Here is a 24,011-nt window from a genome sequence, read left to right as displayed (position 1 = left end):
AATCTGCCATCAAAAAGTTGGCAGGCGAGTTTTGTTTTCCAGGGAAAAGCACCGTTGTTTGTGTTTGGGGGCCTGTGGGTGGGAGTGGCCGGCTGGCTCCTTAGAATCCACGATACGCGGCATGGTTCCCAGACCAGAGGTGGCACCAGTGCCAAGTTGGGCTGGTTTGATGGTGCAAAGTGGCTCCTGCAATCTGCCATCCAGAAGCGGGGCAGCTTACTTTTGTTTCCCAGGGAAACGGGCCGAGGTATTTCTCTGGGGGCCTATGGCTGGGAGTGACCGGCTGGCGCCTGAACAGCTACGATAGGCAGGATGGTGACCAGACCCATGGTGGCACCAGTGCCAAGTTGGGCTGATTTGATAGTAGCAAGTGGCTCCTGCAATCTGCCATCAAAATGTTGGCAGGCGAGTTTTGTTTTCCAGGGAAAAGCGCCGTTGTTTGTGTTTGGGGGCCTGTGGCTGGGAGTGGCCGGCTGGCTCCTTAGAATCCACGATACGCAGCATGGTTCCCAGACCAGAGGTGGCACCAGTGCCAAGTCGGGCTGGTTTGATAGTACCAAGTGGCTCCGGCAATCTGCCATCCAGAAGCGGGGCAGCTTACTTTTGTTTGCCAGGGAAACGGGCCGAGCTTTGTGTCTGGGCGCCTATGGCTGGGAGTGACCTGCTAGGTCCTGAAAAGCTACGATAGGCAGGATGGTGACCAGACCCATGGTGGCACCAGTGCCAAGTTGGGCTGGTTTGATAGTACCAAGTGGCTCCTGCAATCCGCCATCAGAAAGTGGAAGGGCGAGTTTTGTTTTCCAGGGAAAAGCGCCGTTGTTTGTGTTTGGGTGCCTGTGGCAGGGAGTGGCCGGCTGGCTGCTTAGAATCCACGATACGCAGGATGGTTCCCAGACCCAAGGTGGCACCAGTGCCAAGTTGGGCTGGTTTGATAGTACCAAGTGGTTCCTGCAATCTGCCATCCAGAAGCGGGGTAGCTTACTTTTTTTTGCCAGGGAAACGGGCCGAGTATTGTGTCTGGGGGCCTATGGCTGCGAGTGACCGGCTGGCTCCTGAAAACTACGATAGGCAGGATGGTGACCAGACCCATGGTGGCACCAGTGCCAAATTGGGCTGATTTGATAGTACCAAGTGGCTCCTGCAATCTGCCATCAAAAACTTGGCAGGCGAGTTTTGTTTTCCAGGGAAAAGCGCCGTTGATTGTGTCTGGGGGCCTGTGGCTGGAGTGGCCGGCTGGCTCCTTACAATGAACGATACGCAGGATGGTTCCCAGACCTGAGGTGGCACCAGTGCCAAGTCGGACTAGTTTGATGGTGCAAAGTGGCTCCTGCAATCTGCCATCCAGAAGCGGGGTAGCTTACTTTTGTTTGCCAGGGAAACGGGCCGAGCTTTGTGTCTGGGCGCCTATGGCTTGGAGTGACCGGCTAGGTCCTGAAAAGCTACGATAGGCAGGATGGTGACCAGACCCATGGTGGCACCAGTGCCAATTTGGGCTGATTTGATAGTACCAAGTGGCTCCTGCAATCTGCCATCAAAAAGTTGGCAGGCAAGTTTTGTTTTCCAGGGAAAAGCGCCGTTGTTTGTGTTTGGGGGCCTGTGGCTGGGAGTGGCCGGCTGGCTCCTTAGAATCCACGATACGCGGCATGGTTCCCAGACCAGAGGTGGCACCAGTGCCAAGTTGGGCTGGTTTGATAGTACCAAGTGCGTCCTGCAATCTGCCATCCAGAAGCGGGGCAGCTTACTTTTGTTTGCCAGGGAAACGGGCCGAGGTTTTTGTCTGGGGGCCTATGGCTTGGAGTGACCGGCTGGCTCCTGAAAAGCTACGATAGGCAGGATGGTGACCAGACCCATGGTGGCACCAGTGCCAAGTTGGGCTGGTTTGATAGTACCAAGTGGCTCCTGCAATCTGCCATCAAAAAGTTGGCAGGCGAGTTTGTTATCCAGGGAAAAGCGCCGTTGTTTGTGTTTGGGGGCCTGTGGCTGGGAGTGGCCGGCTGGCTCCTTAGAATCCACGATACGCAGGATGGTTCCCAGACCAGAGGTGGCACCAGTGCCAAGTCGGGCTGGTTTGATGGTGCAAAGTGGCTCCTGCAATCTGCCATCCAGAAGCGGGGTAGCTTACTTTTGTTTGCCAGGGAAACGGGCCGAGGTTTGTGACTGGGGGCCAATGGCTGGGAGCACCGGCTGGCGCCTGAAAAGCTACGATAGGCAGGATGGTGACCAGACCCATGGTGGCACCAGTGCCAAGTTGGGCTGGTTTGATAGTACCAAGTGGCTCCTGCAATCTGCCATCAAAAAGTTGGCAGGCCAGTTTTGTTTTCCAGGGAAAAGCGCCGTTGTTTGTGTTTGGAGGCCTGTGGCTGGGAGTGGCCGGCTGCCTCCTTTGAACCCAGGATACGCAGGATGGTTCCCAGAGCCAAGGTGGCGCCAGTGCCAAGTTGGGCTGGTTTGATAGTACCAAGTGGCTCCTGCAATCTGCCATCCAGAAGCGGGACAGCTTACTTTTGTTTCCCAGGGAAACGGGCCGAGGTATTTGTCTGGGGGCCTATGGCTGGGAGTGACTGGCTGGCTACTGAAAAGCTACGATAGGCAGGATGGTTACCAGACTCATGGTGGCACCAGTGCCAAGTCGGGCTGGTTTGATAATACTAAATAGCTCCTGCAATCTGCCATCCAGACGCGGGGCAGCGGATTTTTGTTTGCTGGAGAAAAGTTCCGTGGTTTTTTTTTGGGGGTATATGGCTGGACGTGGCCGGCTGGCTCCTTAAAAAGCTCGATACGCAGGATTGTTCCCTGACCCAAGGTGGCATCAGTGCCAAGTCGGGCTGTTTTCGTAGTACCAAGTGCGTCCTGCAATTTGCCATCCAGAAGAGGGGCAGTTGAGTTTTGTTTGCCAGAGAAAAGGGCCGTGGTATATGTTTGGGGGCATATGGTTGAGAGTGGCCGGCTGGCCCCTGAAAATCCACGATAGGCAGGATGGTTCCCAGAACCAAGGTGGCACCAGTGCCATGTTGGCCTGGTTTGATAGTACCATGTGGCTCCTGCAATCTGCCATGCAGAAGCGGGGCAGCTTACTTTTGTTTGCCAGGGAAACGGGCCGAGATATTTGTCTGGGGGCCTATGGCTGGGAGTGAGCGGCTGGCTCCTGAAAAGCTACGATAGGCAGGATGGTGACCAGACCCATGGTGGCACCAGTGCCAAGTTGGGCAGGTTTGATAGTACCAAGTGGCTCCTGCAATCTGCCATCAAAAAGTTGTCAGGCGAGTTTTGTTTTCCAGGGAAAAGCGCCGTTGTTCTTGTTTAGAGGCCTGTGGCTGGGAGTGGCCGGCTGCCTCCTTTGAACCCAGGATACGCAGGATGGTTCCCAGAGCCAAAGTGGCACCAGTGCCAAGTTGGGCTGGTTTGATAATACCAAGTGGCTCCTGCAATCTGCCATCCAGAAGCGGGACAGCTTACTTTTGTTTCCCAGGGAAACGGGCTGAGGTATTTGTCTGGGGGCCTATGGCTGGGAGTGACCGGCTGGCTACTGAAAAGCTACGATAGGCAGGATGGTTACCAGACTCATGGTGGCACCAGTGCCAAGTCGGGCTGGTTTGATAATACTAAATAGCTCCTGAAATCTGCCATTCAGACGCGGGGCAGCGGATTTTTGTTTGCTGGAGAAAAGTTCCGTGGTTTTTTTTTGGGGGTATATGGCTGGACGTGGCCGGCTGGCTCCTTAAAAAGATCGATACGCAGGATTGTTCCCTGACCCAAGGTGGCATCAGTGCCAAGTCGGGCTGTTTTCGTAGTACCAAGTGCGTCCTGCAATTTGCCATCCAGAAGAGGGGCAGTTGAGTTTTGTTTGCCAGAGCAAAGGGCCGTGGTATGTGTTTGGGGGCCTTTGGGTGGGAGTGGCCGGCTGGCTCCTTAGAATCCCCGATACGCAGCATGGTTCCCAGACCAGAGGTGGCACCAGTGCAAAGTCGGGCTGGTTTTATAATACCAAGTGGTTCCTGCAATCTGCCATGCAGAAGCGGGGCAGCTTACTTTTGTTTGCCAGGGAAACGGGCCGAGGTTTTTGTCTGGGGCCTATGGCTGGGAGTGACCGGCTGGCTCCTGAAAAGCTACGATAGGCAGGATGGTGACCAGACCCATGGTGGCACCAGTGCCAAGTTGGGCTGATTTGATAGTAGCAAGTGGCTCCTGCAATCTGCCATCAAAAAGTTGGCAGGCGAGTTTTGTTTTCCAGGGAAAAGCGCCGTTGTTTGTGTTTGGGGGCCTGTGGCTGGGAGTGGCCGGCTGGCTCCTTAGAATCCACGATACGCAGGATGGTTCCCAGACCAGAGGTGGCACCAGTTCCAATTCGGGCTACTTTGATGGTGAAAAGTGGCTCCTGCAATCTGCCATCAAGAAGCGGGGCAGCTTACTTTGGTTTGCCAGGGAAACGGGCCGAGCTTTGTGTCTGGGCGCCTATGGCTGGGAGTGACCGGCTGGCTCCTGAAAAGCTACGATAGGCAGGATGGTTCCCAGACCTGAGGTGCAACCAGTGCCAAGTTGGGCTGATTTGATAGTACCAAGTGGCTCCTGCAATCTGCCATCAAATAGTTGGCCGGCGAATTATGTTTTCCAGGGAAAAGCGCCGTTGTTTCTGTTTGGGGGCCTGTGGCAGGGAGTGGCCGGCTGGCTCCTTATAATCCACGATACGCAGCATGGTTCCCAGACCCAAGGTGGCAACAGTGTCAAGTTGGGCTGGTTTGATAGTACCAAGTGGCTCCTGCAATCCGCCATCAAAATGTTGGCAGGCGAGTTTTGTTTTCCAGGGAAAAGCGCCGTTGTTTGTGTTTGGGGGCCTGTGGCTGGGAGTGGCCGGCTGGCTCCTTAGAATCCACGATACGCAGCATGGTTCCCAGACCAGAGGTGGCACCAGTGCCAAGTTGGGCTGGTTTTATAGTACCAAGTGCGTCCTGCAATCTGCCATCCAGAAGCGGGGCAGCTTACTTTTGTTTGCCAGGGAAACGGGCCGAGGTTTTTGTCTGGGGGCCTATGGCTGGGAGTGACCGGCTGGCTCCTGAAATGCTACGATAGGCAGGATGGTGACCAGACCCATGGTGGCACCAGTGTCAAGTTGGGCTGGTTTGATAGTACCAAGTGGCTCCTGCAATCTGCCATCAAAATTTGGCAGGCGAGTTTTGTTTTCCAGGGAAAAGCGCCGTTGTTTTTGTTTGGGGGCCTGTGGCTGGGAGTGGCCGGATGGCGAATTAGAATCCACGATACGCAGCATGGTTCCCAGACCTGAGGTGGCACCAGTGCCGAGTCGGGCTAGTTTGATGGTGCAAAGTGGCTCCTGCAATATGCCATCCAGAAGCGGGGCAGCTTGCTTTTGTTTGCCTGGGAAACGGGCCGAGCTTTGTGTCTGGGGGCCTATGGCTGGGAGTGACCGGCTGGCTCCTGAAAAGCTACGATAGGCAGGATGGTGACCAGACCCATGGTGGCACCAGTGCCAAGTTGGGCTGATTTGATAGTACCAAGTGGCTCCTGCAATCTGCCATCAAAAAGTCGGCAGGCGAGTTTTGTTTTCCAGGGAAAAGCGCCGTTGATTGTGTCTGGGGGCCTGTGGCTGGAGTGGCCGGCTGGCTCCTTAGAATCCACGATACGCAGGATGGTTCCCAGACCTGAGGTGGCACCAGTGCCAAGTCGGGCTAGTTTGATGGTGAAAAGTGGCTCCTGCAATCTGCCATCCAGAAGCGGGGTGGGTTACTTTTTTTTGCCAGGGAAACTGGCCGAGGATTTCTCTGGGGCCCTATGGCAGAGAGGGACCGGCTGGCTCCTGAAAAGCTATGATAGGCAGGATGGTGACCAGACCCATGGTGGCACCAGTGCCGAGTTGGGCTGATTTGATAGTACCAAGTGGCTCCTGCAATCTGCCATCAAAATGTTGGCAGGCGGGTTTTGTATTCCAGGGAAAAGCGCCGTTGTTTGTGTTTGGGGGCCTGTGGCTGGGAGTGACCGGCTGGCTCCTTAGAATCCACGATACACAGGATGGTTCCCAGACCCAAGGTGGCACCAGTGCCAAGTTGGGCTGGTTTGATAGTACCAAGTGGCTCCTGAAATCTGCCATCCAGAAGCGGGGCAGCTTAATTTTGTTTGCCTGGGAAACGGGTCGAGCTTTGTGTCTGGGGGCCTATGGCTGGGAGTGACCGGCTAGGACCTGAAAAGCTAAGATAGGCAGGATGGTGACCAGACCCATGGTGGCAGCAGTGCCAAGTTGGGCTGGTTTGATAGTACCAAGTGGCTCCTGCAATCTGCCATCAAAATTTGGCAGGCGAGTTTTGTTTTCCAGGGAAAAGCGCCGTTGATTTTGTTTGGGGGCCTGTGGCTGGGAGTGGCCGGCTGGCTCCTTAGAATCCACGATACGCAGCATGGTTCCCAGACCAGAGGTGGCACCAGTGCCAAGTCGGGCTGGTTTGATAGTACCAAGTGGCTCCTGCAATCTGCCATCCAGAAGCGGGGCAGCTTACTTTTGTTTGCCAGGGAAACGGGCCGAGGTTTGTGTCTCAGGGCCTATGGCTGGGAGTGACCGGCTGGCTCCTGAAAAGTTACAATAGGCAGGATGTTGACCAGACCCATGGTGGCACCAGTGAAAAGTCGGGCTGGTTTGATAGTACCAAGTGGCTCCTGCAATCTGCCATGAAAAAGTTGGCAGGCGAGTTTTGTTTTCCAGGGAAAAGCGCCGTTGTTTGTGTTTGGGGGCCTGTGGCTGGGAGTGGCCGTCTGGCTCCTTAGAATCCACGATACGCAGCATGGTATCCAGACCCAAGGTGGCACCAGTGCCAAGTTGGGCTGGTTTGATAATACCAAGTGGTTCCTGCAAACTCCATCAAAAAGTTGGCAGGCGTGTTTTGTTTTCCAGGGAACAGCGCCGTTGATTTTGTTTGGGGGCCTGTGGCTGGGAGTGGCCGGCTGGCTCCTTAGAATCCACGATACGCAGGATGGTTCCCAGACCCAAGGTGGCACCAGTGCCAAGTCGGGCTGGTTTGATTACACCAAGTGGCTCCTGCAATCTGCCATCCAGAAGTGAGGCAGCTAAGTTTTGTTTGCGACAAAAAAGGGCCGTGGTTTTTGTTGGGGGCCTGTGGCTGGGAGTAGCCGGCTGGCTCCTTAAAATCCACGATAGGCAGGATGGTTCCCAGACCCAAGGTGGCACCAGTGCCAAGTCGGGCTGGTTTGATAGTACCAAGTGGCTCCTGCAATCTGCCATCCAGAAGCGGGGCAGCTGAGTTTTGTTTGCCAGAGAAAAAGGCTGTGGTTTTTGTTTGGGGGCCTGTGGCTGGCAGTGGCCGGCTGGCTCCTGAAAATCCACGATACGCAGCATGGTTCCCAGACCCAAGGTGGCACCAGTACAAAGTGGGGCTCGTTTGACAGTGTCAAGTGCCTCCTGCAATCTCCCATCCAGAAGCGGGGCAGCTGAGTTTTTTTTGCCAGGGAAACGGACCTTTGTTTTTGATTGGGGTCTGTGGCCGAGAGTGGTCGGCTGTCTCCTGACAATCCACAATACGCAGGATGGTTCCCAGACCAAAGGTGGCACCAGTGCCAAGTCGGGCTGGTTTGATAGTACCAAGTGCCTCCTGCAATCTGCCATCCAGAAGCGGGGCAGCTGAGTTTTGTTTGCCAGAGAAAAGGGCCATGGGTTGTGTTTGGGGGCATATGGCTGGGAGTGGCCACCTGGCTCCTTAAAATGCACGATACGCCGCATGGTAACCAGACGCAAGGTGGCACCAGTGCCAAGTCGGGCTGTTTTTGTAGTACCCAGTGGCTCCTGCAATTTGCCATCCAGAAGCGGGGCAGCTAAATTTTGTTTGCTAGAGAAAAGGGCTGTGGTTTGTGTTTGGGGGCCTATGGCCGAGAGTGGTAGGCTGGCCCCTGAAAATCAACAATAGGCAGGATGGTTCCCAGATCCAAGGTGGCACCAGTGCCAAGTAAGGCTGGTTGTATGGTTCAAAGTGACTCCTGCAATCTGCCATCCAGAAGCGGGACAGCTGAGTTTTTTTTGCCAGAGAAAAGGTCCGTGGTTTCTTTTTGGGGCATACGGCTGGGAATTGCCGGCTGGCTCCTTAAAATGCTCGATACGCAGGATGGTTCCCAGAGCCAAGGTGGCACCACTGCCAAGTCGGGCTCTTTTTGTAGTACCAAGTGCGTCCTGCAATTTGCCATCCAGAAGAGGGGCAGTTGAGTTTTGTTTGCCAGAGAAAAGGGCCGAGGTTTGTGTTTGGGAGCATATGGCTGGGAATGACCGGCTGGCCCCTGAAAATCCACGATACGCCGGATGGTTCCCAGATCCAAGGTGGTAACATTACCAAGTCGGGCTGGTTTGATAGTCCCAAGTGGCTCCTGCAAACTGCCATCCAGAAGCGGGGCAGCTGAGTTTTGTTTGCCAGGGAAATGGGCCGTTGTTTGTGTTTGGGGGCCTGTGGCTGGGAGTGTTCGGCTGGTTCCTGAATATGTACGATACGCAGGATTGTTCCCAGATCCAAGGTGGCAGCAGTGCCATGTTGTGCTGCTGTGATAGTCCCAAGTGGCTCCTGCAATCTGCCATCCAGAAGTGGGGCAGCTGATTTTTGTTTGCCAGAGAAAAGGTCCGTGGTTTGTGTTTGGGGGCATATGGCTGAGAGTGGCCGGCTGGCCCCTGAAAATCCACGATACACAGGATGGTTCCCAGATCCAAGGTGGCACCTGTGCCAAGTCGGGCTGATTTGATAGTACTAAGTAGCTCCTGCAATCTGTCATCCAGAAGCGGGGCAGCTTACTTTTGTTTGCCAGGGAAACGGGCCGAGGTTTCTGTTTGGGGGCCTATGGCTGGGAGTGACCGGCTGGCTCCTTAAAATGCACGATATGCAACATGGCTCCCAGACCCATAGTGGCACCAGTGCCAAGTCGGGCTGGTTTGATAGTACCAAGTGGCTCCTGCAATCTTCCATGATCACGTGGAGAAATACTTTCTGGTTTCAGCCATATGCTCTTTCTTCTCTCCCTCAACTTCTCTATCACCTCTCATCTGGTTCACATGCGCTGTCTTCAAGGTCCACAGGCTACTTTTCACAGAATCTTCTGGCCTGATGAAGTAAGAATGATAAATAGAACAGAGCTGGGATCTATTTTCCAGTTTGGATAAAATGCATTCTGCACACAAATCCAAGGAGAACGGGCTGCCTCAATGCCCAGAAAATCTTTCACTCCTGCTAGTGTTCTACGTCAACCGCAACTTAGTCTGAAAGAAAAGCTTTTTCTCTGAGAGCATCTGAGAGGTTTGCATGAAGCACTGATATCTGACATATGCAATTTTGAATAGGAGAGGAAAAAGAAAATGGCAAGGAGTTTTTAATTTTAGTGGTTTCAATTTTAATTTCCGTGCACTTTTTCAAAACTTGTCAGCTCAAATGCCCATCAACATCTTTTAGTCATCTGTAAGTCAGTATTCATATAAAATGTGCTTCAAATCCAAAGAATTTCAAATTTGCACTCCAAGCTTCTATGCCTAGATTTATGATTTCCTACACATATTAGATGAAAGGAAGGCCTTTTTTACTGTGGGAGTGCTGGAACACTGGAACAGGTTGCCCAGAGAAGTTGTGGGTGTCCCATCCCTGAAAGTATTCAAGGTCACCTTGGACGGGGCTTGGAGCAGCAACAAAGGAGAAGCTTGATGGTAGAGAAACAAAGTTGGACTATAGAAGAAACTCAGATTGAAGTATAGGATCAAGTTTTCTCTCAGCTCTTGGGGTAAATTCAAAGTTGTACAAAATGACATTTATCTGTGCTATTCACTACTGTAACAGAAAGTTTCATGAAAACTGTACAGAAGATAGTAAATTTTAAAAGAGATAAGAATTACAGCATAAAATCCATGGGATAGGTTACAACATGAGACACTCTCTAAGAGAAAATCTCTGTGTTTCAGCACTTCATCGGGGTAAGATTTCATGAAGTGCCAAAGAAGGCGGCAAAATATCATTCGGGACATTATTTACTGGAATTCAGCCTGGCCATTAGTAGGAACTGCCTTTGAACATATCATGTAGATATACCACACACGCTTTCCCTTCACTGAAAAATTACTGTTTACAACAAATAAGCAATTGACGATCAAAATTGATTGAAAGCATCTTAAACATGTCAAGTATTTCATTGTAGATGATCTGTGATCCAAATGCTTCTTCCACCTTCGAGAGGGACAGAAGAATTCTTCCATATCATGATGGTTTAAAATTGTATCAACCAATGTTTTCTGCTGAAAAGATATCATCTATTTTTTTCTATTTTTGGAAGAAAATATTCCTAGACATACAACAGGTGAGAACTAAGTAATTTTAAAGAAACAAATGAAATGAAAATATTCTGTAAATAGAATGAAATGAAAAGCTGTGTTTTAAATAGGAGCTAAATATTAAACAGAATTTTTGTACCAGGCATTTGAATTACTGCACCAGCTCTTTTGCCCATCAAGAGAGGCATTTAGCATTTCAGTCTTTTCCAAGGTGTTCATGATCTGCTATGCTGATCTCTGTGTGTGCCTAGGTGTGTGTGGAGGGGGGGGCATATGAAGGGGAGTGTGTATGTTTGCTTTACAATTGTTGTGGCAGATTCATGCCTCAGCTCCACATTTTGTTTTAAAAAGGTCACACCGAGTGGATATGAAGTTTACTATCAACAAGAGATCGATTCCCAAATCATCCATTTGACTCTCCCTTATAAATCATGTGCTTTGTTGCATATTTTATCAAATATACTTTCAAGCCAGATGGAGGAAGGAGGATGTGGGAATCCCTCCACCATCTTGCAACTTTTATGTAAGTAGGTTTTCAAGAAAATCATCATTTCTCTTTTAAATATGTCTGGAACAGGCATGATGGTAGTGTCAACCTGTTGGAGTTTTTGTTGCTGGAAGAAGTTGTACAAAAGGATTGGTTTTTACATTGACCAGTTACTGAATCAAGCGCAGGAATACATTGGAAATTTAGCTGGGGGTTCCTTTTCCCAGCAGACTACTTCTAGAACGAGCTTGTACACTGAAGCTGACTCTTTTGCTCTCTTTTTGTTTCTTTCCTATTTTCTTGGCTTCTTTGCCACTATCTAGACAATTTTGGAACTTTGTTCCCAACTAAAATGGTTTCAATAGTCTGATTGTGATCATACATTTTTACAAGGAATTTTTAAAATCTTTCCTCGAGTCCAGAAAGTCAAGGACTTAGATCTTTTTCTTCCCTTATCAATATTGCCATGAAATTGATAAATAAAGACCAACTCTTTATTTTTGTTTTTAACCCACGTAGATAATTCCCATCCATTAATCCATTTTGTGGACCAATAGCTGCCATTCTGATGGAAGCTGTCACTTCTTAACAATAGGCATTCTGTGACTATGTTGACTGCACTTTGGGTGAAGATCCTAACTGGTCTTAGATATACATAGGGAGAAATTTGCTCAGCCAGTGTCAGTCTTAAGCATGCGTATCAGAAGATCTTTCTAGAGCTGGGAATTTTCCCATGAAAGGGATTCAGTTAGGGAAGAGACACTTGTGCCAGAGTTTTACATTCTTCTTGAACACTGCTTAAGGAACTTAGATGCCATGTCCATTTGGATCTCTGTCTGCACAGAACTTTGTCATGCCAGTGCTTTGAAATGCATCTTGAAGAGAATTCACTAGCACAGAATGAAAGAGAGTGGAAGGGGTTGGTGGGGCTAACCAGGCCCAACCCCCCTGCCTAAACCAGGATACCTAGAGCCTCTTGCCCAGGATTCTATCTGGGTGTACTTTTAATGTCTTCAAAGATCCAGGCTCCACAATCTTTCTGGGCAGTCTGTGCCGTGGTTCAGTCACCCTGACAGTAAAGAAACATTTACTGATGTTCAAAGGCAATCTCCTGTATTTCAGTGTGTGCCCACTGCCTCTTGTCTTTTCCCTCAGCATCACTGAAAAGACACTGATTCCCTCCCCTTTGCACTATTGCTTCCATATGTATGTGTGATGCCATGTAGAGGTATGTCAAAAACCTCCCTGAAGCCCAGGCAGATAATATTCCCTTCATCTACCAGTCAAGTTGATTCATCAGAGGAGTTTAAAGTGATGTTCAGCATGAAATTCCCCTGAAAAATCATGCTAACTACATTATTTGGTCATCTGTCATGTGCCTGGCAAGGATTTCCAGGAAGAGCTGCTTCATCAACTTCCTGGGGATAAAAAAGAGGCTGGCTGGTTTGTACTATGGCGAGTCCTCTTAATTGCCTTTTTTGAAGATGGGTGTCATTTGCTAACATCCACTCTTTAGCCTCTCTTGTCGTCTACATCTTAGCAAAACGCTTTTCCACTATGTCTGGCTAGGAAAAACTGTGCCAGCACAGAAAACATCTCCCATCGTGTTCTAGAAGTTGCACGGATGTCTGCCAAGTGTTTGGCAGGAAGAAAAGAAAAGTTGTCCAAAACAGCTTCCAATCGAATGTTCCTGTGATTGGAAAAGTCAGGAGAGTGCAAAGGTACTGTTTTCTATCAGTTGGCAAGGTGCGCACACAATCCCAGTGTTGTACAGCTTGCTTCTTCACCTTCCCGAAGCTGCCGCTCTCGCCGGCTGCCGGAGCCCAAGAAGCGGCTTCTTCGCGCAAAGACGATTGTGCCGCTCACAGGGCTCTCCTTAGCGCGGCTTCTGTCGAAAGACGCCCGGCAGCGGCTCTTACCTCCGGAGAGCATCCTACCTTCGTCTTTAGCTCCTCTTCTCATCTACACCTCGGCAAAACGCTTTTCCACTATGTCTGGCTAGGAAAAACTGTGCCAGCACAGAAAACATCTCCCATCGTGTTCTAGAAGTTGCACGGATGTCTGCCAAGTGTTTGGCAGGAAGAAAAGAAAAGTTGTCCAAAACAGCTTCCAATCGAATGTTCCTGTGATTGGAAAAGTCAGGAGAGTGCAAAGGTACTGTTTTCTATCAGTTGGCAAGGTGCGCACACAATCCCAGTGTTGTACAGCTTGCTTCTTCACCTTCCCGAAGCTGCCGCTCTCGCCGGCTGCCGGAGCCCAAGAAGCGGCTTCTTCGCGCAAAGACGATTGTGCCGCTCACAGGGCTCTCCTTAGCGCGGCTTCTGCCGAAAGACGCCCGGCAGCGGCTCTTACCTCCGGAGAGCATCCTACCTTCGTCTTTAGCTCCTCTTCTCATCTACACCTCGGCAAAACGCTTTTCCACTATGTCTGGCTAGGAAAAACTGTGCCAGCACAGAAAACATCTCCCATCGTGTTCTAGAAGTTGCACGGATGTCTGCCAAGTGTTTGGCAGGAAGAAAAGAAAAGTTGTCCAAAACAGCTTCCAATCGAATGTTCCTGTGATTGGAAAAGTCAGGAGAGTGCAAAGGTACTGTTTTCTATCAGTTGGCAAGGTGCGCACACAATCCCAGTGTTGTACAGCTTGCTTCTTCACCTTCCCGAAGCTGCCGCTCTCGCCGGCTCCCGGAACCGAAGAAGCGGCTTCTTCGCGCAAAGACGATTGTGCCGCTCACAGGGCTCTCCTTAGCGCGGCTTCTGCCGAAAGACGCCCGGCAGCGGCTCTTACCTCCGGAGAGCATCCTACCTTCGTCTTTCGCGTCTTATGTAGTCTACATCTTAGCAAAACGCTTTTCCACTATGTCTGGCTAGGAAAAACTGTGCCAGCACAGAAAACATCTCCCATCGTGTTCTAGAAGTTGCACGGATGTCTGCCAAGTGTTTGGCAGGAAGAAAAGAAAAGTTGTCCAAAACAGCTTCCAATCGAATGTTCATGTGATTGGAAAAGTCAGGAGAGTGCAAAGGTACTGTTTTCTATCAGTTGGCAAGGTGCGCACACAATCCCAGTGTTGTACAGCTTGCTTCTTCACCTTCCCGAGGCTGCCGCTCTCGCCGGCTGCCGGAGCCCAAGAAGCGGCTTCTTCGCGCAAAGACGATTGTGCCGCTCACAGTGCTCTCCTTAGCGCGGCTTCTGCCGAAAGACGCCCGGCAGCGGCTCTTACCTCCGGAGAGCATCCTACCTTCGTCTTTCGCGTCTTTTGTAGTCTACATCTTAGCAAAACGCTTTTCCACTATGTCTGGCTAGGAAAAACTGTGCCAGCACAGAAAACATCTCCCATCGTGTTCTAGAAGTTGCACGGATGTCTGCCAAGTGTTTGGCAGGAAGAAAAGAAAAGTTGTCCAAAACAGCTTCCAATCGAATGTTCCTGTGATTGGAAAAGTCAGGAGAGTGCAAAGGTACTGTTTTCTATCAGTTGGCAAGGTGCGCACACAATCCCAGTGTTGTACAGCTTGCTTCTTCACCTTCCCGAAGCTGCCGCTCTCGCCGGCTGCCGGAGCCCAAGAAGCGGCTTCTTCGCGCAAAGACGATTGTGCCGCTCACAGTGCTCTCCTTAGCGCGGCTTCTGCCGAAAGACGCCCGGCAGCGGCTCTTACCTCCGGAGAGCATCCTACCTTCGTCTTTCGCGTCTTTTGTAGTCTACATCTTAGCAAAACGCTTTTCCACTATGTCTGGCTAGGAAAAACTGTGCCAGCACAGAAAACATCTCCCATCGTGTTCTAGAAGTTGCACGGATGTCTGCCAAGTGTTTGGCAGGAAGAAAAGAAAAGTTGTCCAAAACAGCTTCCAATCGAATGTTCCTGTGATTGGAAAAGTCAGGAGAGTGCAAAGGTACTGTTTTCTATCAGTTGGCAAGGTGCGCACACAATCCCAGTGTTGTACAGCTTGCTTCTTCACCTTCCCGAAGCTGCCGCTCTCGCCGGCTGCCGGAGCCCAAGAAGCGGCTTCTTCGCGCAAAGACGATTGTGCCGCTCACAGTGCTCTCCTTAGCGCGGCTTCTGCCGAAAGACGCCCGGCAGCGGCTCTTACCTCCGGAGAGCATCCTACCTTCGTCTTTCGCGTCTTTTGTAGTCTACATCTTAGCAAAACGCTTTTCCACTATGTCTGGCTAGGAAAAACTGTGCCAGCACAGAAAACATCTCCCATCGTGTTCTAGAAGTTGCACGGATGTCTGCCAAGTGTTTGGCAGGAAGAAAAGAAAAGTTGTCCAAAACAGCTTCCAATCGAATGTTCCTGTGATTGGAAAAGTCAGGAGAGTGCAAAGGTACTGTTTTCTATCAGTTGGCAAGGTGCGCACACAATCCCAGTGTTGTACAGCTTGCTTCTTCACCTTCCCGAAGCTGCCGCTCTCGCCGGCTGCCGGAGCCCAAGAAGCGGCTTCTTCGCGCAAAGACGATTGTGCCGCTCACAGGGCTCTCCTTAGCGCGGCTTCTGCCGAAAGACGCCCGGCAGCGGCTCTTACCTCCGGAGAGCATCCTACCTTCGTCTTTCGCGTCTTTTGTAGTCTACATCTTAGCAAAACGCTTTTCCACTATGTCTGGCTAGGAAAAACTGTGCCAGCACAGAAAACATCTCCCATCGTGTTCTAGAAGTTGCACGGATGTCTGCCAAGTGTTTGGCAGGAAGAAAAGAAAAGTTGTCCAAAACAGCTTCCAATCGAATGTTCCTGTGATTGGAAAAGTCAGGAGAGTGCAAAGGTACTGTTTTCTATCAGTTGGCAAGGTGCGCACACAATCCCAGTGTTGTACAGCTTGCTTCTTCACCTTCCCGAAGCTGCCGCTCTCGCCGGCTGCCGGAGCCCAAGAAGCGGCTTCTTCGCGCAAAGACGATTGTGCCGCTCACAGGGCTCTCCTTAGCGCGGCTTCTGCCGAAAGACGCCCGGCAGCGGCTCTTACCTCCGGAGAGCATCCTACCTTCGTCTTTCGCGTCTTTTGTAGTCTACATCTTAGCAAAACGCTTTTCCACTATGTCTGGCTAGGAAAAACTGTGCCAGCACAGAAAACATCTCCCATCGTGTTCTAGAAGTTGCACGGATGTCTGCCAAGTGTTTGGCAGGAAGAAAAGAAAAGTTGTCCAAAACAGCTTCCAATCGAATGTTCCTGTGATTGGAAAAGTCAGGAGAGTGCAAAGGTACTGTTTTCTATCAGTTGGCAAGGTGCGCACACAATCCCAGTGTTGTACAGCTTGCTTCTTCACCTTCCCGAAGCTGCCGCTCTCGCCGGCTGCCGGAGCCCAAGAAGCGGCTTCTTCGCGCAAAGACGATTGTGCCGCTCACAGTGCTCTCCTTAGCGCGGCTTCTGCCGAAAGACGCCCGGCAGCGGCTCTTACCTCCGGAGAGCATCCTACCTTCGTCTTTCGCGTCTTTTGTAGTCTACATCTTAGCAAAACGCTTTTCCACTATGTCTGGCTAGGAAAAACTGTGCCAGCACAGAAAACATCTCCCATCGTGTTCTAGAAGTTGCACGGATGTCTGCCAAGTGTTTGGCAGGAAGAAAAGAAAAGTTGTCCAAAACAGCTTCCAATCGAATGTTCCTGTGATTGGAAAAGTCAGGAGAGTGCAAAGGTACTGTTTTCTATCAGTTGGCAAGGTGCGCACACAATCCCAGTGTTGTACAGCTTGCTTCTTCACCTTCCCGAAGCTGCCGCTCTCGCCGGCTGCCGGAGCCCAAGAAGCGGCTTCTTCGCGCAAAGACGATTGTGCCGCTCACAGGGCTCTCCTTAGCGCGGCTTCTGCCGAAAGACGCCCGGCAGCGGCTCTTACCTCCGGAGAGCATCCTACCTTCGTCTTTCGCGTCTTATGTAGTCTACATCTTAGCAAAACGCTTTTCCACTATGTCTGGCTAGGAAAAACTGTGCCAGCACAGAAAACATCTCCCATCGTGTTCTAGAAGTTGCACGGATGTCTGCCAAGTGTTTGGCAGGAAGAAAAGAAAAGTTGTCCAAAACAGCTTCCAATCGAATGTTCCTGTGATTGGAAAAGTCAGGAGAGTGCAAAGGTACTGTTTTCTATCAGTTGGCAAGGTGCGCACACAATCCCAGTGTTGTACAGCTTGCTTCTTCACCTTCCCGAAGCTGCCGCTCTCGCCGGCTGCCGGAGCCCAAGAAGCGGCTTCTTCGCGCAAAGACGATTGTGCCGCTCACAGTGCTCTCCTTAGCGCGGCTTCTGCCGAAAGACGCCCGGCAGCGGCTCTTACCTCCGGAGAGCATCCTACCTTCGTCTTTCGCGTCTTTTGTAGTCTACATCTTAGCAAAACGCTTTTCCACTATGTCTGGCTAGGAAAAACTGTGCCAGCACAGAAAACATCTCCCATCGTGTTCTAGAAGTTGCACGGATGTCTGCCAAGTGTTTGGCAGGAAGAAAAGAAAAGTTGTCCAAAACAGCTTCCAATCGAATGTTCCTGTGATTGGAAAAGTCAGGAGAGTGCAAAGGTACTGTTTTCTATCAGTTGGCAAGGTGCGCACACAATCCCAGTGTTGTACAGCTTGCTTCTTCACCTTCCCGAAGCTGCCGCTCTCGCCGGCTGCCGGAGCCCAAGAAGCGGCTTCTTCGCGCAAAGACGATTGTGCCGCTCACAGTGCTCTCCTTAGCGCGGCTTCTGCCGAAAGACGCCCGGCAGCGGCTCTTACCTCCGGAGAGCATCCTACCTTCGTCTTTCGCGTCTTTTGTAGTCTACATCTTAGCAAAACGCTTTTCCACTATGTCTGGCTAGGAAAAACTGTGCCAGCACAGAAAACATCTCCCATCGTGTTCTAGAAGTTGCACGGATGTCTGCCAAGTGTTTGGCAGGAAGAAAAGAAAAGTTGTCCAAAACAGCTTCCAATCGAATGTTCCTGTGATTGGAAAAGTCAGGAGAGTGCAAAGGTACTGTTTTCTATCAGTTGGCAAGGTGCGCACACAATCCCAGTGTTGTACAGCTTGCTTCTTCACCTTCCCGAAGCTGCCGCTCTCGCCGGCTGCCGGAGCCCAAGAAGCGGCTTCTTCGCGCAAAGACGATTGTGCCGCTCACAGTGCTCTCCTTAGCGCGGCTTCTGCCGAAAGACGCCCGGCAGCGGCTCTTACCTCCGGAGAGCATCCTACCTTCGTCTTTCGCGTCTTTTGTAGTCTACATCTTAGCAAAACGCTTTTCCACTATGTCTGGCTAGGAAAAACTGTGCCAGCACAGAAAACATCTCCCATCGTGTTCTAGAAGTTGCACGGATGTCTGCCAAGTGTTTGGCAGGAAGAAAAGAAAAGTTGTCCAAAACAGCTTCCAATCGAATGTTCCTGTGATTGGAAAAGTCAGGAGAGTGCAAAGGTACTGTTTTCTATCAGTTGGCAAGGTGCGCACACAATCCCAGTGTTGTACAGCTTGCTTCTTCACCTTCCCGAAGCTGCCGCTCTCGCCGGCTGCCGGAGCCCAAGAAGCGGCTTCTTCGCGCAAAGACGATTGTGCCGCTCACAGTGCTCTCCTTAGCGCGGCTTCTGCCGAAAGACGCCCGGCAGCGGCTCTTACCTCCGGAGAGCATCCTACCTTCGTCTTTCGCGTCTTTTGTAGTCTACATCTTAGCAAAACGCTTTTCCACTATGTCTGGCTAGGAAAAACTGTGCCAGCACAGAAAACATCTCCCATCGTGTTCTAGAAGTTGCACGGATGTCTGCCAAGTGTTTGGCAGGAAGAAAAGAAAAGTTGTCCAAAACAGCTTCCAATCGAATGTTCCTGTGATTGGAAAAGTCAGGAGAGTGCAAAGGTACTGTTTTCTATCAGTTGGCAAGGTGCGCACACAATCCCAGTGTTGTACAGCTTGCTTCTTCACCTTCCCGAAGCTGCCGCTCTCGCCGGCTGCCGGAGCCCAAGAAGCGGCTTCTTCGCGCAAAGACGATTGTGCCGCTCACAGTGCTCTCCTTAGCGCGGCTTCTGCCGAAAGACGCCCGGCAGCGGCTCTTACCTCCGGAGAGCATCCTACCTTCGTCTTTCGCGTCTTTTGTAGTCTACATCTTAGCAAAACGCTTTTCCACTATGTCTGGCTAGGAAAAACTGTGCCAGCACAGAAAACATCTCCCATCGTGTTCTAGAAGTTGCACGGATGTCTGCCAAGTGTTTGGCAGGAAGAAAAGAAAAGTTGTCCAAAACAGCTTCCAATCGAATGTTCCTGTGATTGGAAAAGTCAGGAGAGTGCAAAGGTACTGTTTTCTATCAGTTGGCAAGGTGCGCACACAATCCCAGTGTTGTACAGCTTGCTTCTTCACCTTCCCGAAGCTGCCGCTCTCGCCGGCTGCCGGAGCCCAAGAAGCGGCTTCTTCGCGCAAAGACGATTGTGCCGCTCACAGTGCTCTCCTTAGCGCGGCTTCTGCCGAAAGACGCCCGGCAGCGGCTCTTACCTCCGGAGAGCATCCTACCTTCGTCTTTCGCGTCTTTTGTAGTCTACATCTTAGCAAAACGCTTTTCCACTATGTCTGGCTAGGAAAAACTGTGCCAGCACAGAAAACATCTCCCATCGTGTTCTAGAAGTTGCACGGATGTCTGCCAAGTGTTTGGCAGGAAGAAAAGAAAAGTTGTCCAAAACAGCTTCCAATCGAATGTTCCTGTGATTGGAAAAGTCAGGAGAGTGCAAAGGTACTGTTTTCTATCAGTTGGCAAGGTGCGCACACAATCCCAGTGTTGTACAGCTTGCTTCTTCACCTTCCCGAAGCTGCCGCTCTCGCCGGCTGCCGGAGCCCAAGAAGCGGCTTCTTCGCGCAAAGACGATTGTGCCGCTCACAGTGCTCTCCTTAGCGCGGCTTCTGCCGAAAGACGCCCGGCAGCGGCTCTTACCTCCGGAGAGCATCCTACCTTCGTCTTTCGCGTCTTTTGTAGTCTACATCTTAGCAAAACGCTTTTCCACTATGTCTGGCTAGGAAAAACTGTGCCAGCACAGAAAACATCTCCCATCGTGTTCTAGAAGTTGCACGGATGTCTGCCAAGTGTTTGGCAGGAAGAAAAGAAAAGTTGTCCAAAACAGCTTCCAATCGAATGTTCCTGTGATTGGAAAAGTCAGGAGAGTGCAAAGGTACTGTTTTCTATCAGTTGGCAAGGTGCGCACACAATCCCAGTGTTGTACAGCTTGCTTCTTCACCTTCCCGAAGCTGCCGCTCTCGCCGGCTGCCGGAGCCCAAGAAGCGGCTTCTTCGCGCAAAGACGATTGTGCCGCTCACAGGGCTCTCCTTAGCGCGGCTTCTGCCGAAAGACGCCCGGCAGCGGCTCTTACCTCCGGAGAGCATCCTACCTTCGTCTTTCGCGTCTTTTGTAGTCTACATCTTAGCAAAACGCTTTTCCACTATGTCTGGCTAGGAAAAACTGTGCCAGCACAGAAAACATCTCCCATCGTGTTCTAGAAGTTGCACGGATGTCTGCCAAGTGTTTGGCAGGAAGAAAAGAAAAGTTGTCCAAAACAGCTTCCAATCGAATGTTCCTGTGATTGGAAAAGTCAGGAGAGTGCAAAGGTACTGTTTTCTATCAGTTGGCAAGGTGCGCACACAATCCCAGTGTTGTACAGCTTGCTTCTTCACCTTCCCGAAGCTGCCGCTCTCGCCGGCTGCCGGAGCCCAAGAAGCGGCTTCTTCGCGCAAAGACGATTGTGCCGCTCACAGTGCTCTCCTTAGCGCGGCTTCTGCCGAAAGACGCCCGGCAGCGGCTCTTACCTCCGGAGAGCATCCTACCTTCGTCTTTCGCGTCTTTTGTAGTCTACATCTTAGCAAAACGCTTTTCCACTATGTCTGGCTAGGAAAAACTGTGCCAGCACAGAAAACATCTCCCATCGTGTTCTAGAAGTTGCACGGATGTCTGCCAAGTGTTTGGCAGGAAGAAAAGAAAAGTTGTCCAAAACAGCTTCCAATCGAATGTTCCTGTGATTGGAAAAGTCAGGAGAGTGCAAAGGTACTGTTTTCTATCAGTTGGCAAGGTGCGCACACAATCCCAGTGTTGTACAGCTTGCTTCTTCACCTTCCCGAAGCTGCCGCTCTCGCCGGCTGCCGGAGCCCAAGAAGCGGCTTCTTCGCGCAAAGACGATTGTGCCGCTCACAGGGCTCTCCTTAGCGCGGCTTCTGCCGAAAGACGCCCGGCAGCGGCTCTTACCTCCGGAGAGCATCCTACCTTCGTCTTTCGCGTCTTTTGTAGTCTACATCTTAGCAAAACGCTTTTCCACTATGTCTGGCTAGGAAAAACTGTGCCAGCACAGAAAACATCTCCCCTCGTGTTCTAGAAGTTGCACGGATGTCTGCCAAGTGTTTGGCAGGAAGAAAAGAAAAGTTGTCCAAAACAGCTTCCAATCGAATGTTCCTGTGATTGGAAAAGTCAGGAGAGTGCAAAGGTACTGTTTTCTATCAGTTGGCAAGGTGCGCACACAATCCCAGTGTTGTACAGCTTGCTTCTTCACCTTCCCGAAGCTGCCGCTCTCGCCGGCTGCCGGAGCCCAAGAAGCGGCTTCTTCGCGCAAAGACGATTGTGCCGCTCACAGTGCTCTCCTTAGCGCGGCTTCTGCCGAAAGACGCCCGGCAGCGGCTCTTACCTCCGGAGAGCATCCTACCTTCGTCTTTCGCGTCTTTTGTAGTCTACATCTTAGCAAAACGCTTTTCCACTATGTCTGGCTAGGAAAAACTGTGCCAGCACAGAAAACATCTCCCATCGTGTTCTAGAAGTTGCACGGATGTCTGCCAAGTGTTTGGCAGGAAGAAAAGAAAAGTTGTCCAAAACAGCTTCCAATCGAATGTTCCTGTGATTGGAAAAGTCAGGAGAGTGCAAAGGTACTGTTTTCTATCAGTTGGCAAGGTGCGCACACAATCCCAGTGTTGTACAGCTTGCTTCTTCACCTTCCCGAAGCTGCCGCTCTCGCCGGCTGCCGGAGCCCAAGAAGCGGCTTCTTCGCGCAAAGACGATTGTGCCGCTCACAGTGCTCTCCTTAGCGCGGCTTCTGCCGAAAGACGCCCGGCAGCGGCTCTTACCTCCGGAGAGCATCCTACCTTCGTCTTTCGCGTCTTTTGTAGTCTACATCTTAGCAAAACGCTTTTCCACTATGTCTGGCTAGGAAAAACTGTGCCAGCACAGAAAACATCTCCCATCGTGTTCTAGAAGTTGCACGGATGTCTGCCAAGTGTTTGGCAGGAAGAAAAGAAAAGTTGTCCAAAACAGCTTCCAATCGAATGTTCCTGTGATTGGAAAAGTCAGGAGAGTGCAAAGGTACTGTTTTCTATCAGTTGGCAAGGTGCGCACACAATCCCAGTGTTGTACAGCTTGCTTCTTCACCTTCCCGAAGCTGCCGCTCTCGCCGGCTGCCGGAGCCCAAGAAGCGGCTTCTTCGCGCAAAGACGATTGTGCCGCTCACAGTGCTCTCCTTAGCGCGGCTTCTGCCGAAAGACGCCCGGCAGCGGCTCTTACCTCCGGAGAGCATCCTACCTTCGTCTTTCGCGTCTTTTGTAGTCTACATCTTAGCAAAACGCTTTTCCACTATGTCTGGCTAGGAAAAACTGTGCCAGCACAGAAAACATCTCCCATCGTGTTCTAGAAGTTGCACGGATGTCTGCCAAGTGTTTGGCAGGAAGAAAAGAAAAGTTGTCCAAAACAGCTTCCAATCGAATGTTCCTGTGATTGGAAAAGTCAGGAGAGTGCAAAGGTACTGTTTTCTATCAGTTGGCAAGGTGCGCACACAATCCCAGTGTTGTACAGCTTGCTTCTTCACCTTCCCGAAGCTGCCGCTCTCGCCGGCTGCCGGAGCCCAAGAAGCGGCTTCTTCGCGCAAAGACGATTGTGCCGCTCACAGGGCTCTCCTTAGCGCGGCTTCTGCCGAAAGACGCCCGGCAGCGGCTCTTACCTCCGGAGAGCATCCTACCTTCGTCTTTCGCGTCTTTTGTAGTCTACATCTTAGCAAAACGCTTTTCCACTATGTCTGGCTAGGAAAAACTGTGCCAGCACAGAAAACATCTCCCATCGTGTTCTAGAAGTTGCACGGATGTCTGCCAAGTGTTTGGCAGGAAGAAAAGAAAAGTTGTCCAAAACAGCTTCCAATCGAATGTTCCTGTGATTGGAAAAGTCAGGAGAGTGCAAAGGTACTGTTTTCTATCAGTTGGCAAGGTGCGCACACAATCCCAGTGTTGTACAGCTTGCTTCTTCACCTTCCCGAAGCTGCCGCTCTCGCCGGCTGCCGGAGCCCAAGAAGCGGCTTCTTCGCGCAAAGACGATTGTGCCGCTCACAGTGCTCTCCTTAGCGCGGCTTCTGCCGAAAGACGCCCGGCAGCGGCTCTTACCTCCGGAGAGCATCCTACCTTCGTCTTTCGCGTCTTTTGTAGTCTACATCTTAGCAAAACGCTTTTCCACTATGTCTGGCTAGGAAAAACTGTGCCAGCACAGAAAACATCTCCCATCGTGTTCTAGAAGTTGCACGGATGTCTGCCAAGTGTTTGGCAGGAAGAAAAGAAAAGTTGTCCAAAACAGCTTCCAATCGAATGTTCCTGTGATTGGAAAAGTCAGGAGAGTGCAAAGGTACTGTTTTCTATCAGTTGGCAAGGTGCGCACACAATCCCAGTGTTGTACAGCTTGCTTCTTCACCTTCCCGAAGCTGCCGCTCTCGCCGGCTGCCGGAGCCCAAGAAGCGGCTTCTTCGCGCAAAGACGATTGTGCCGCTCACAGTGCTCTCCTTAGCGCGGCTTCTGCCGAAAGACGCCCGGCAGCGGCTCTTACCTCCGGAGAGCATCCTACCTTCGTCTTTCGCGTCTTTTGTAGTCTACATCTTAGCAAAACGCTTTTCCACTATGTCTGGCTAGGAAAAACTGTGCCAGCACAGAAAACATCTCCCATCGTGTTCTAGAAGTTGCACGGATGTCTGCCAAGTGTTTGGCAGGAAGAAAAGAAAAGTTGTCCAAAACAGCTTCCAATCGAATGTTCCTGTGATTGGAAAAGTCAGGAGAGTGCAAAGGTACTGTTTTCTATCAGTTGGCAAGGTGCGCACACAATCCCAGTGTTGTACAGCTTGCTTCTTCACCTTCCCGAAGCTGCCGCTCTCGCCGGCTGCCGGAGCCCAAGAAGCGGCTTCTTCGCGCAAAGACGATTGTGCCGCTCACAGGGCTCTCCTTAGCGCGGCTTCTGCCGAAAGACGCCCGGCAGCGGCTCTTACCTCCGGAGAGCATCCTACCTTCGTCTTTCGCGTCTTTTGTAGTC

Source organism: Melospiza melodia, chromosome 5 (assembly GCF_035770615.1).
Source record: "Melospiza melodia melodia isolate bMelMel2 chromosome 5, bMelMel2.pri, whole genome shotgun sequence".
NCBI classification, from domain to species: domain Eukaryota; kingdom Metazoa; phylum Chordata; class Aves; order Passeriformes; family Passerellidae; genus Melospiza; species Melospiza melodia.
Note: the sequence above shows the minus strand (reverse complement) of the source record.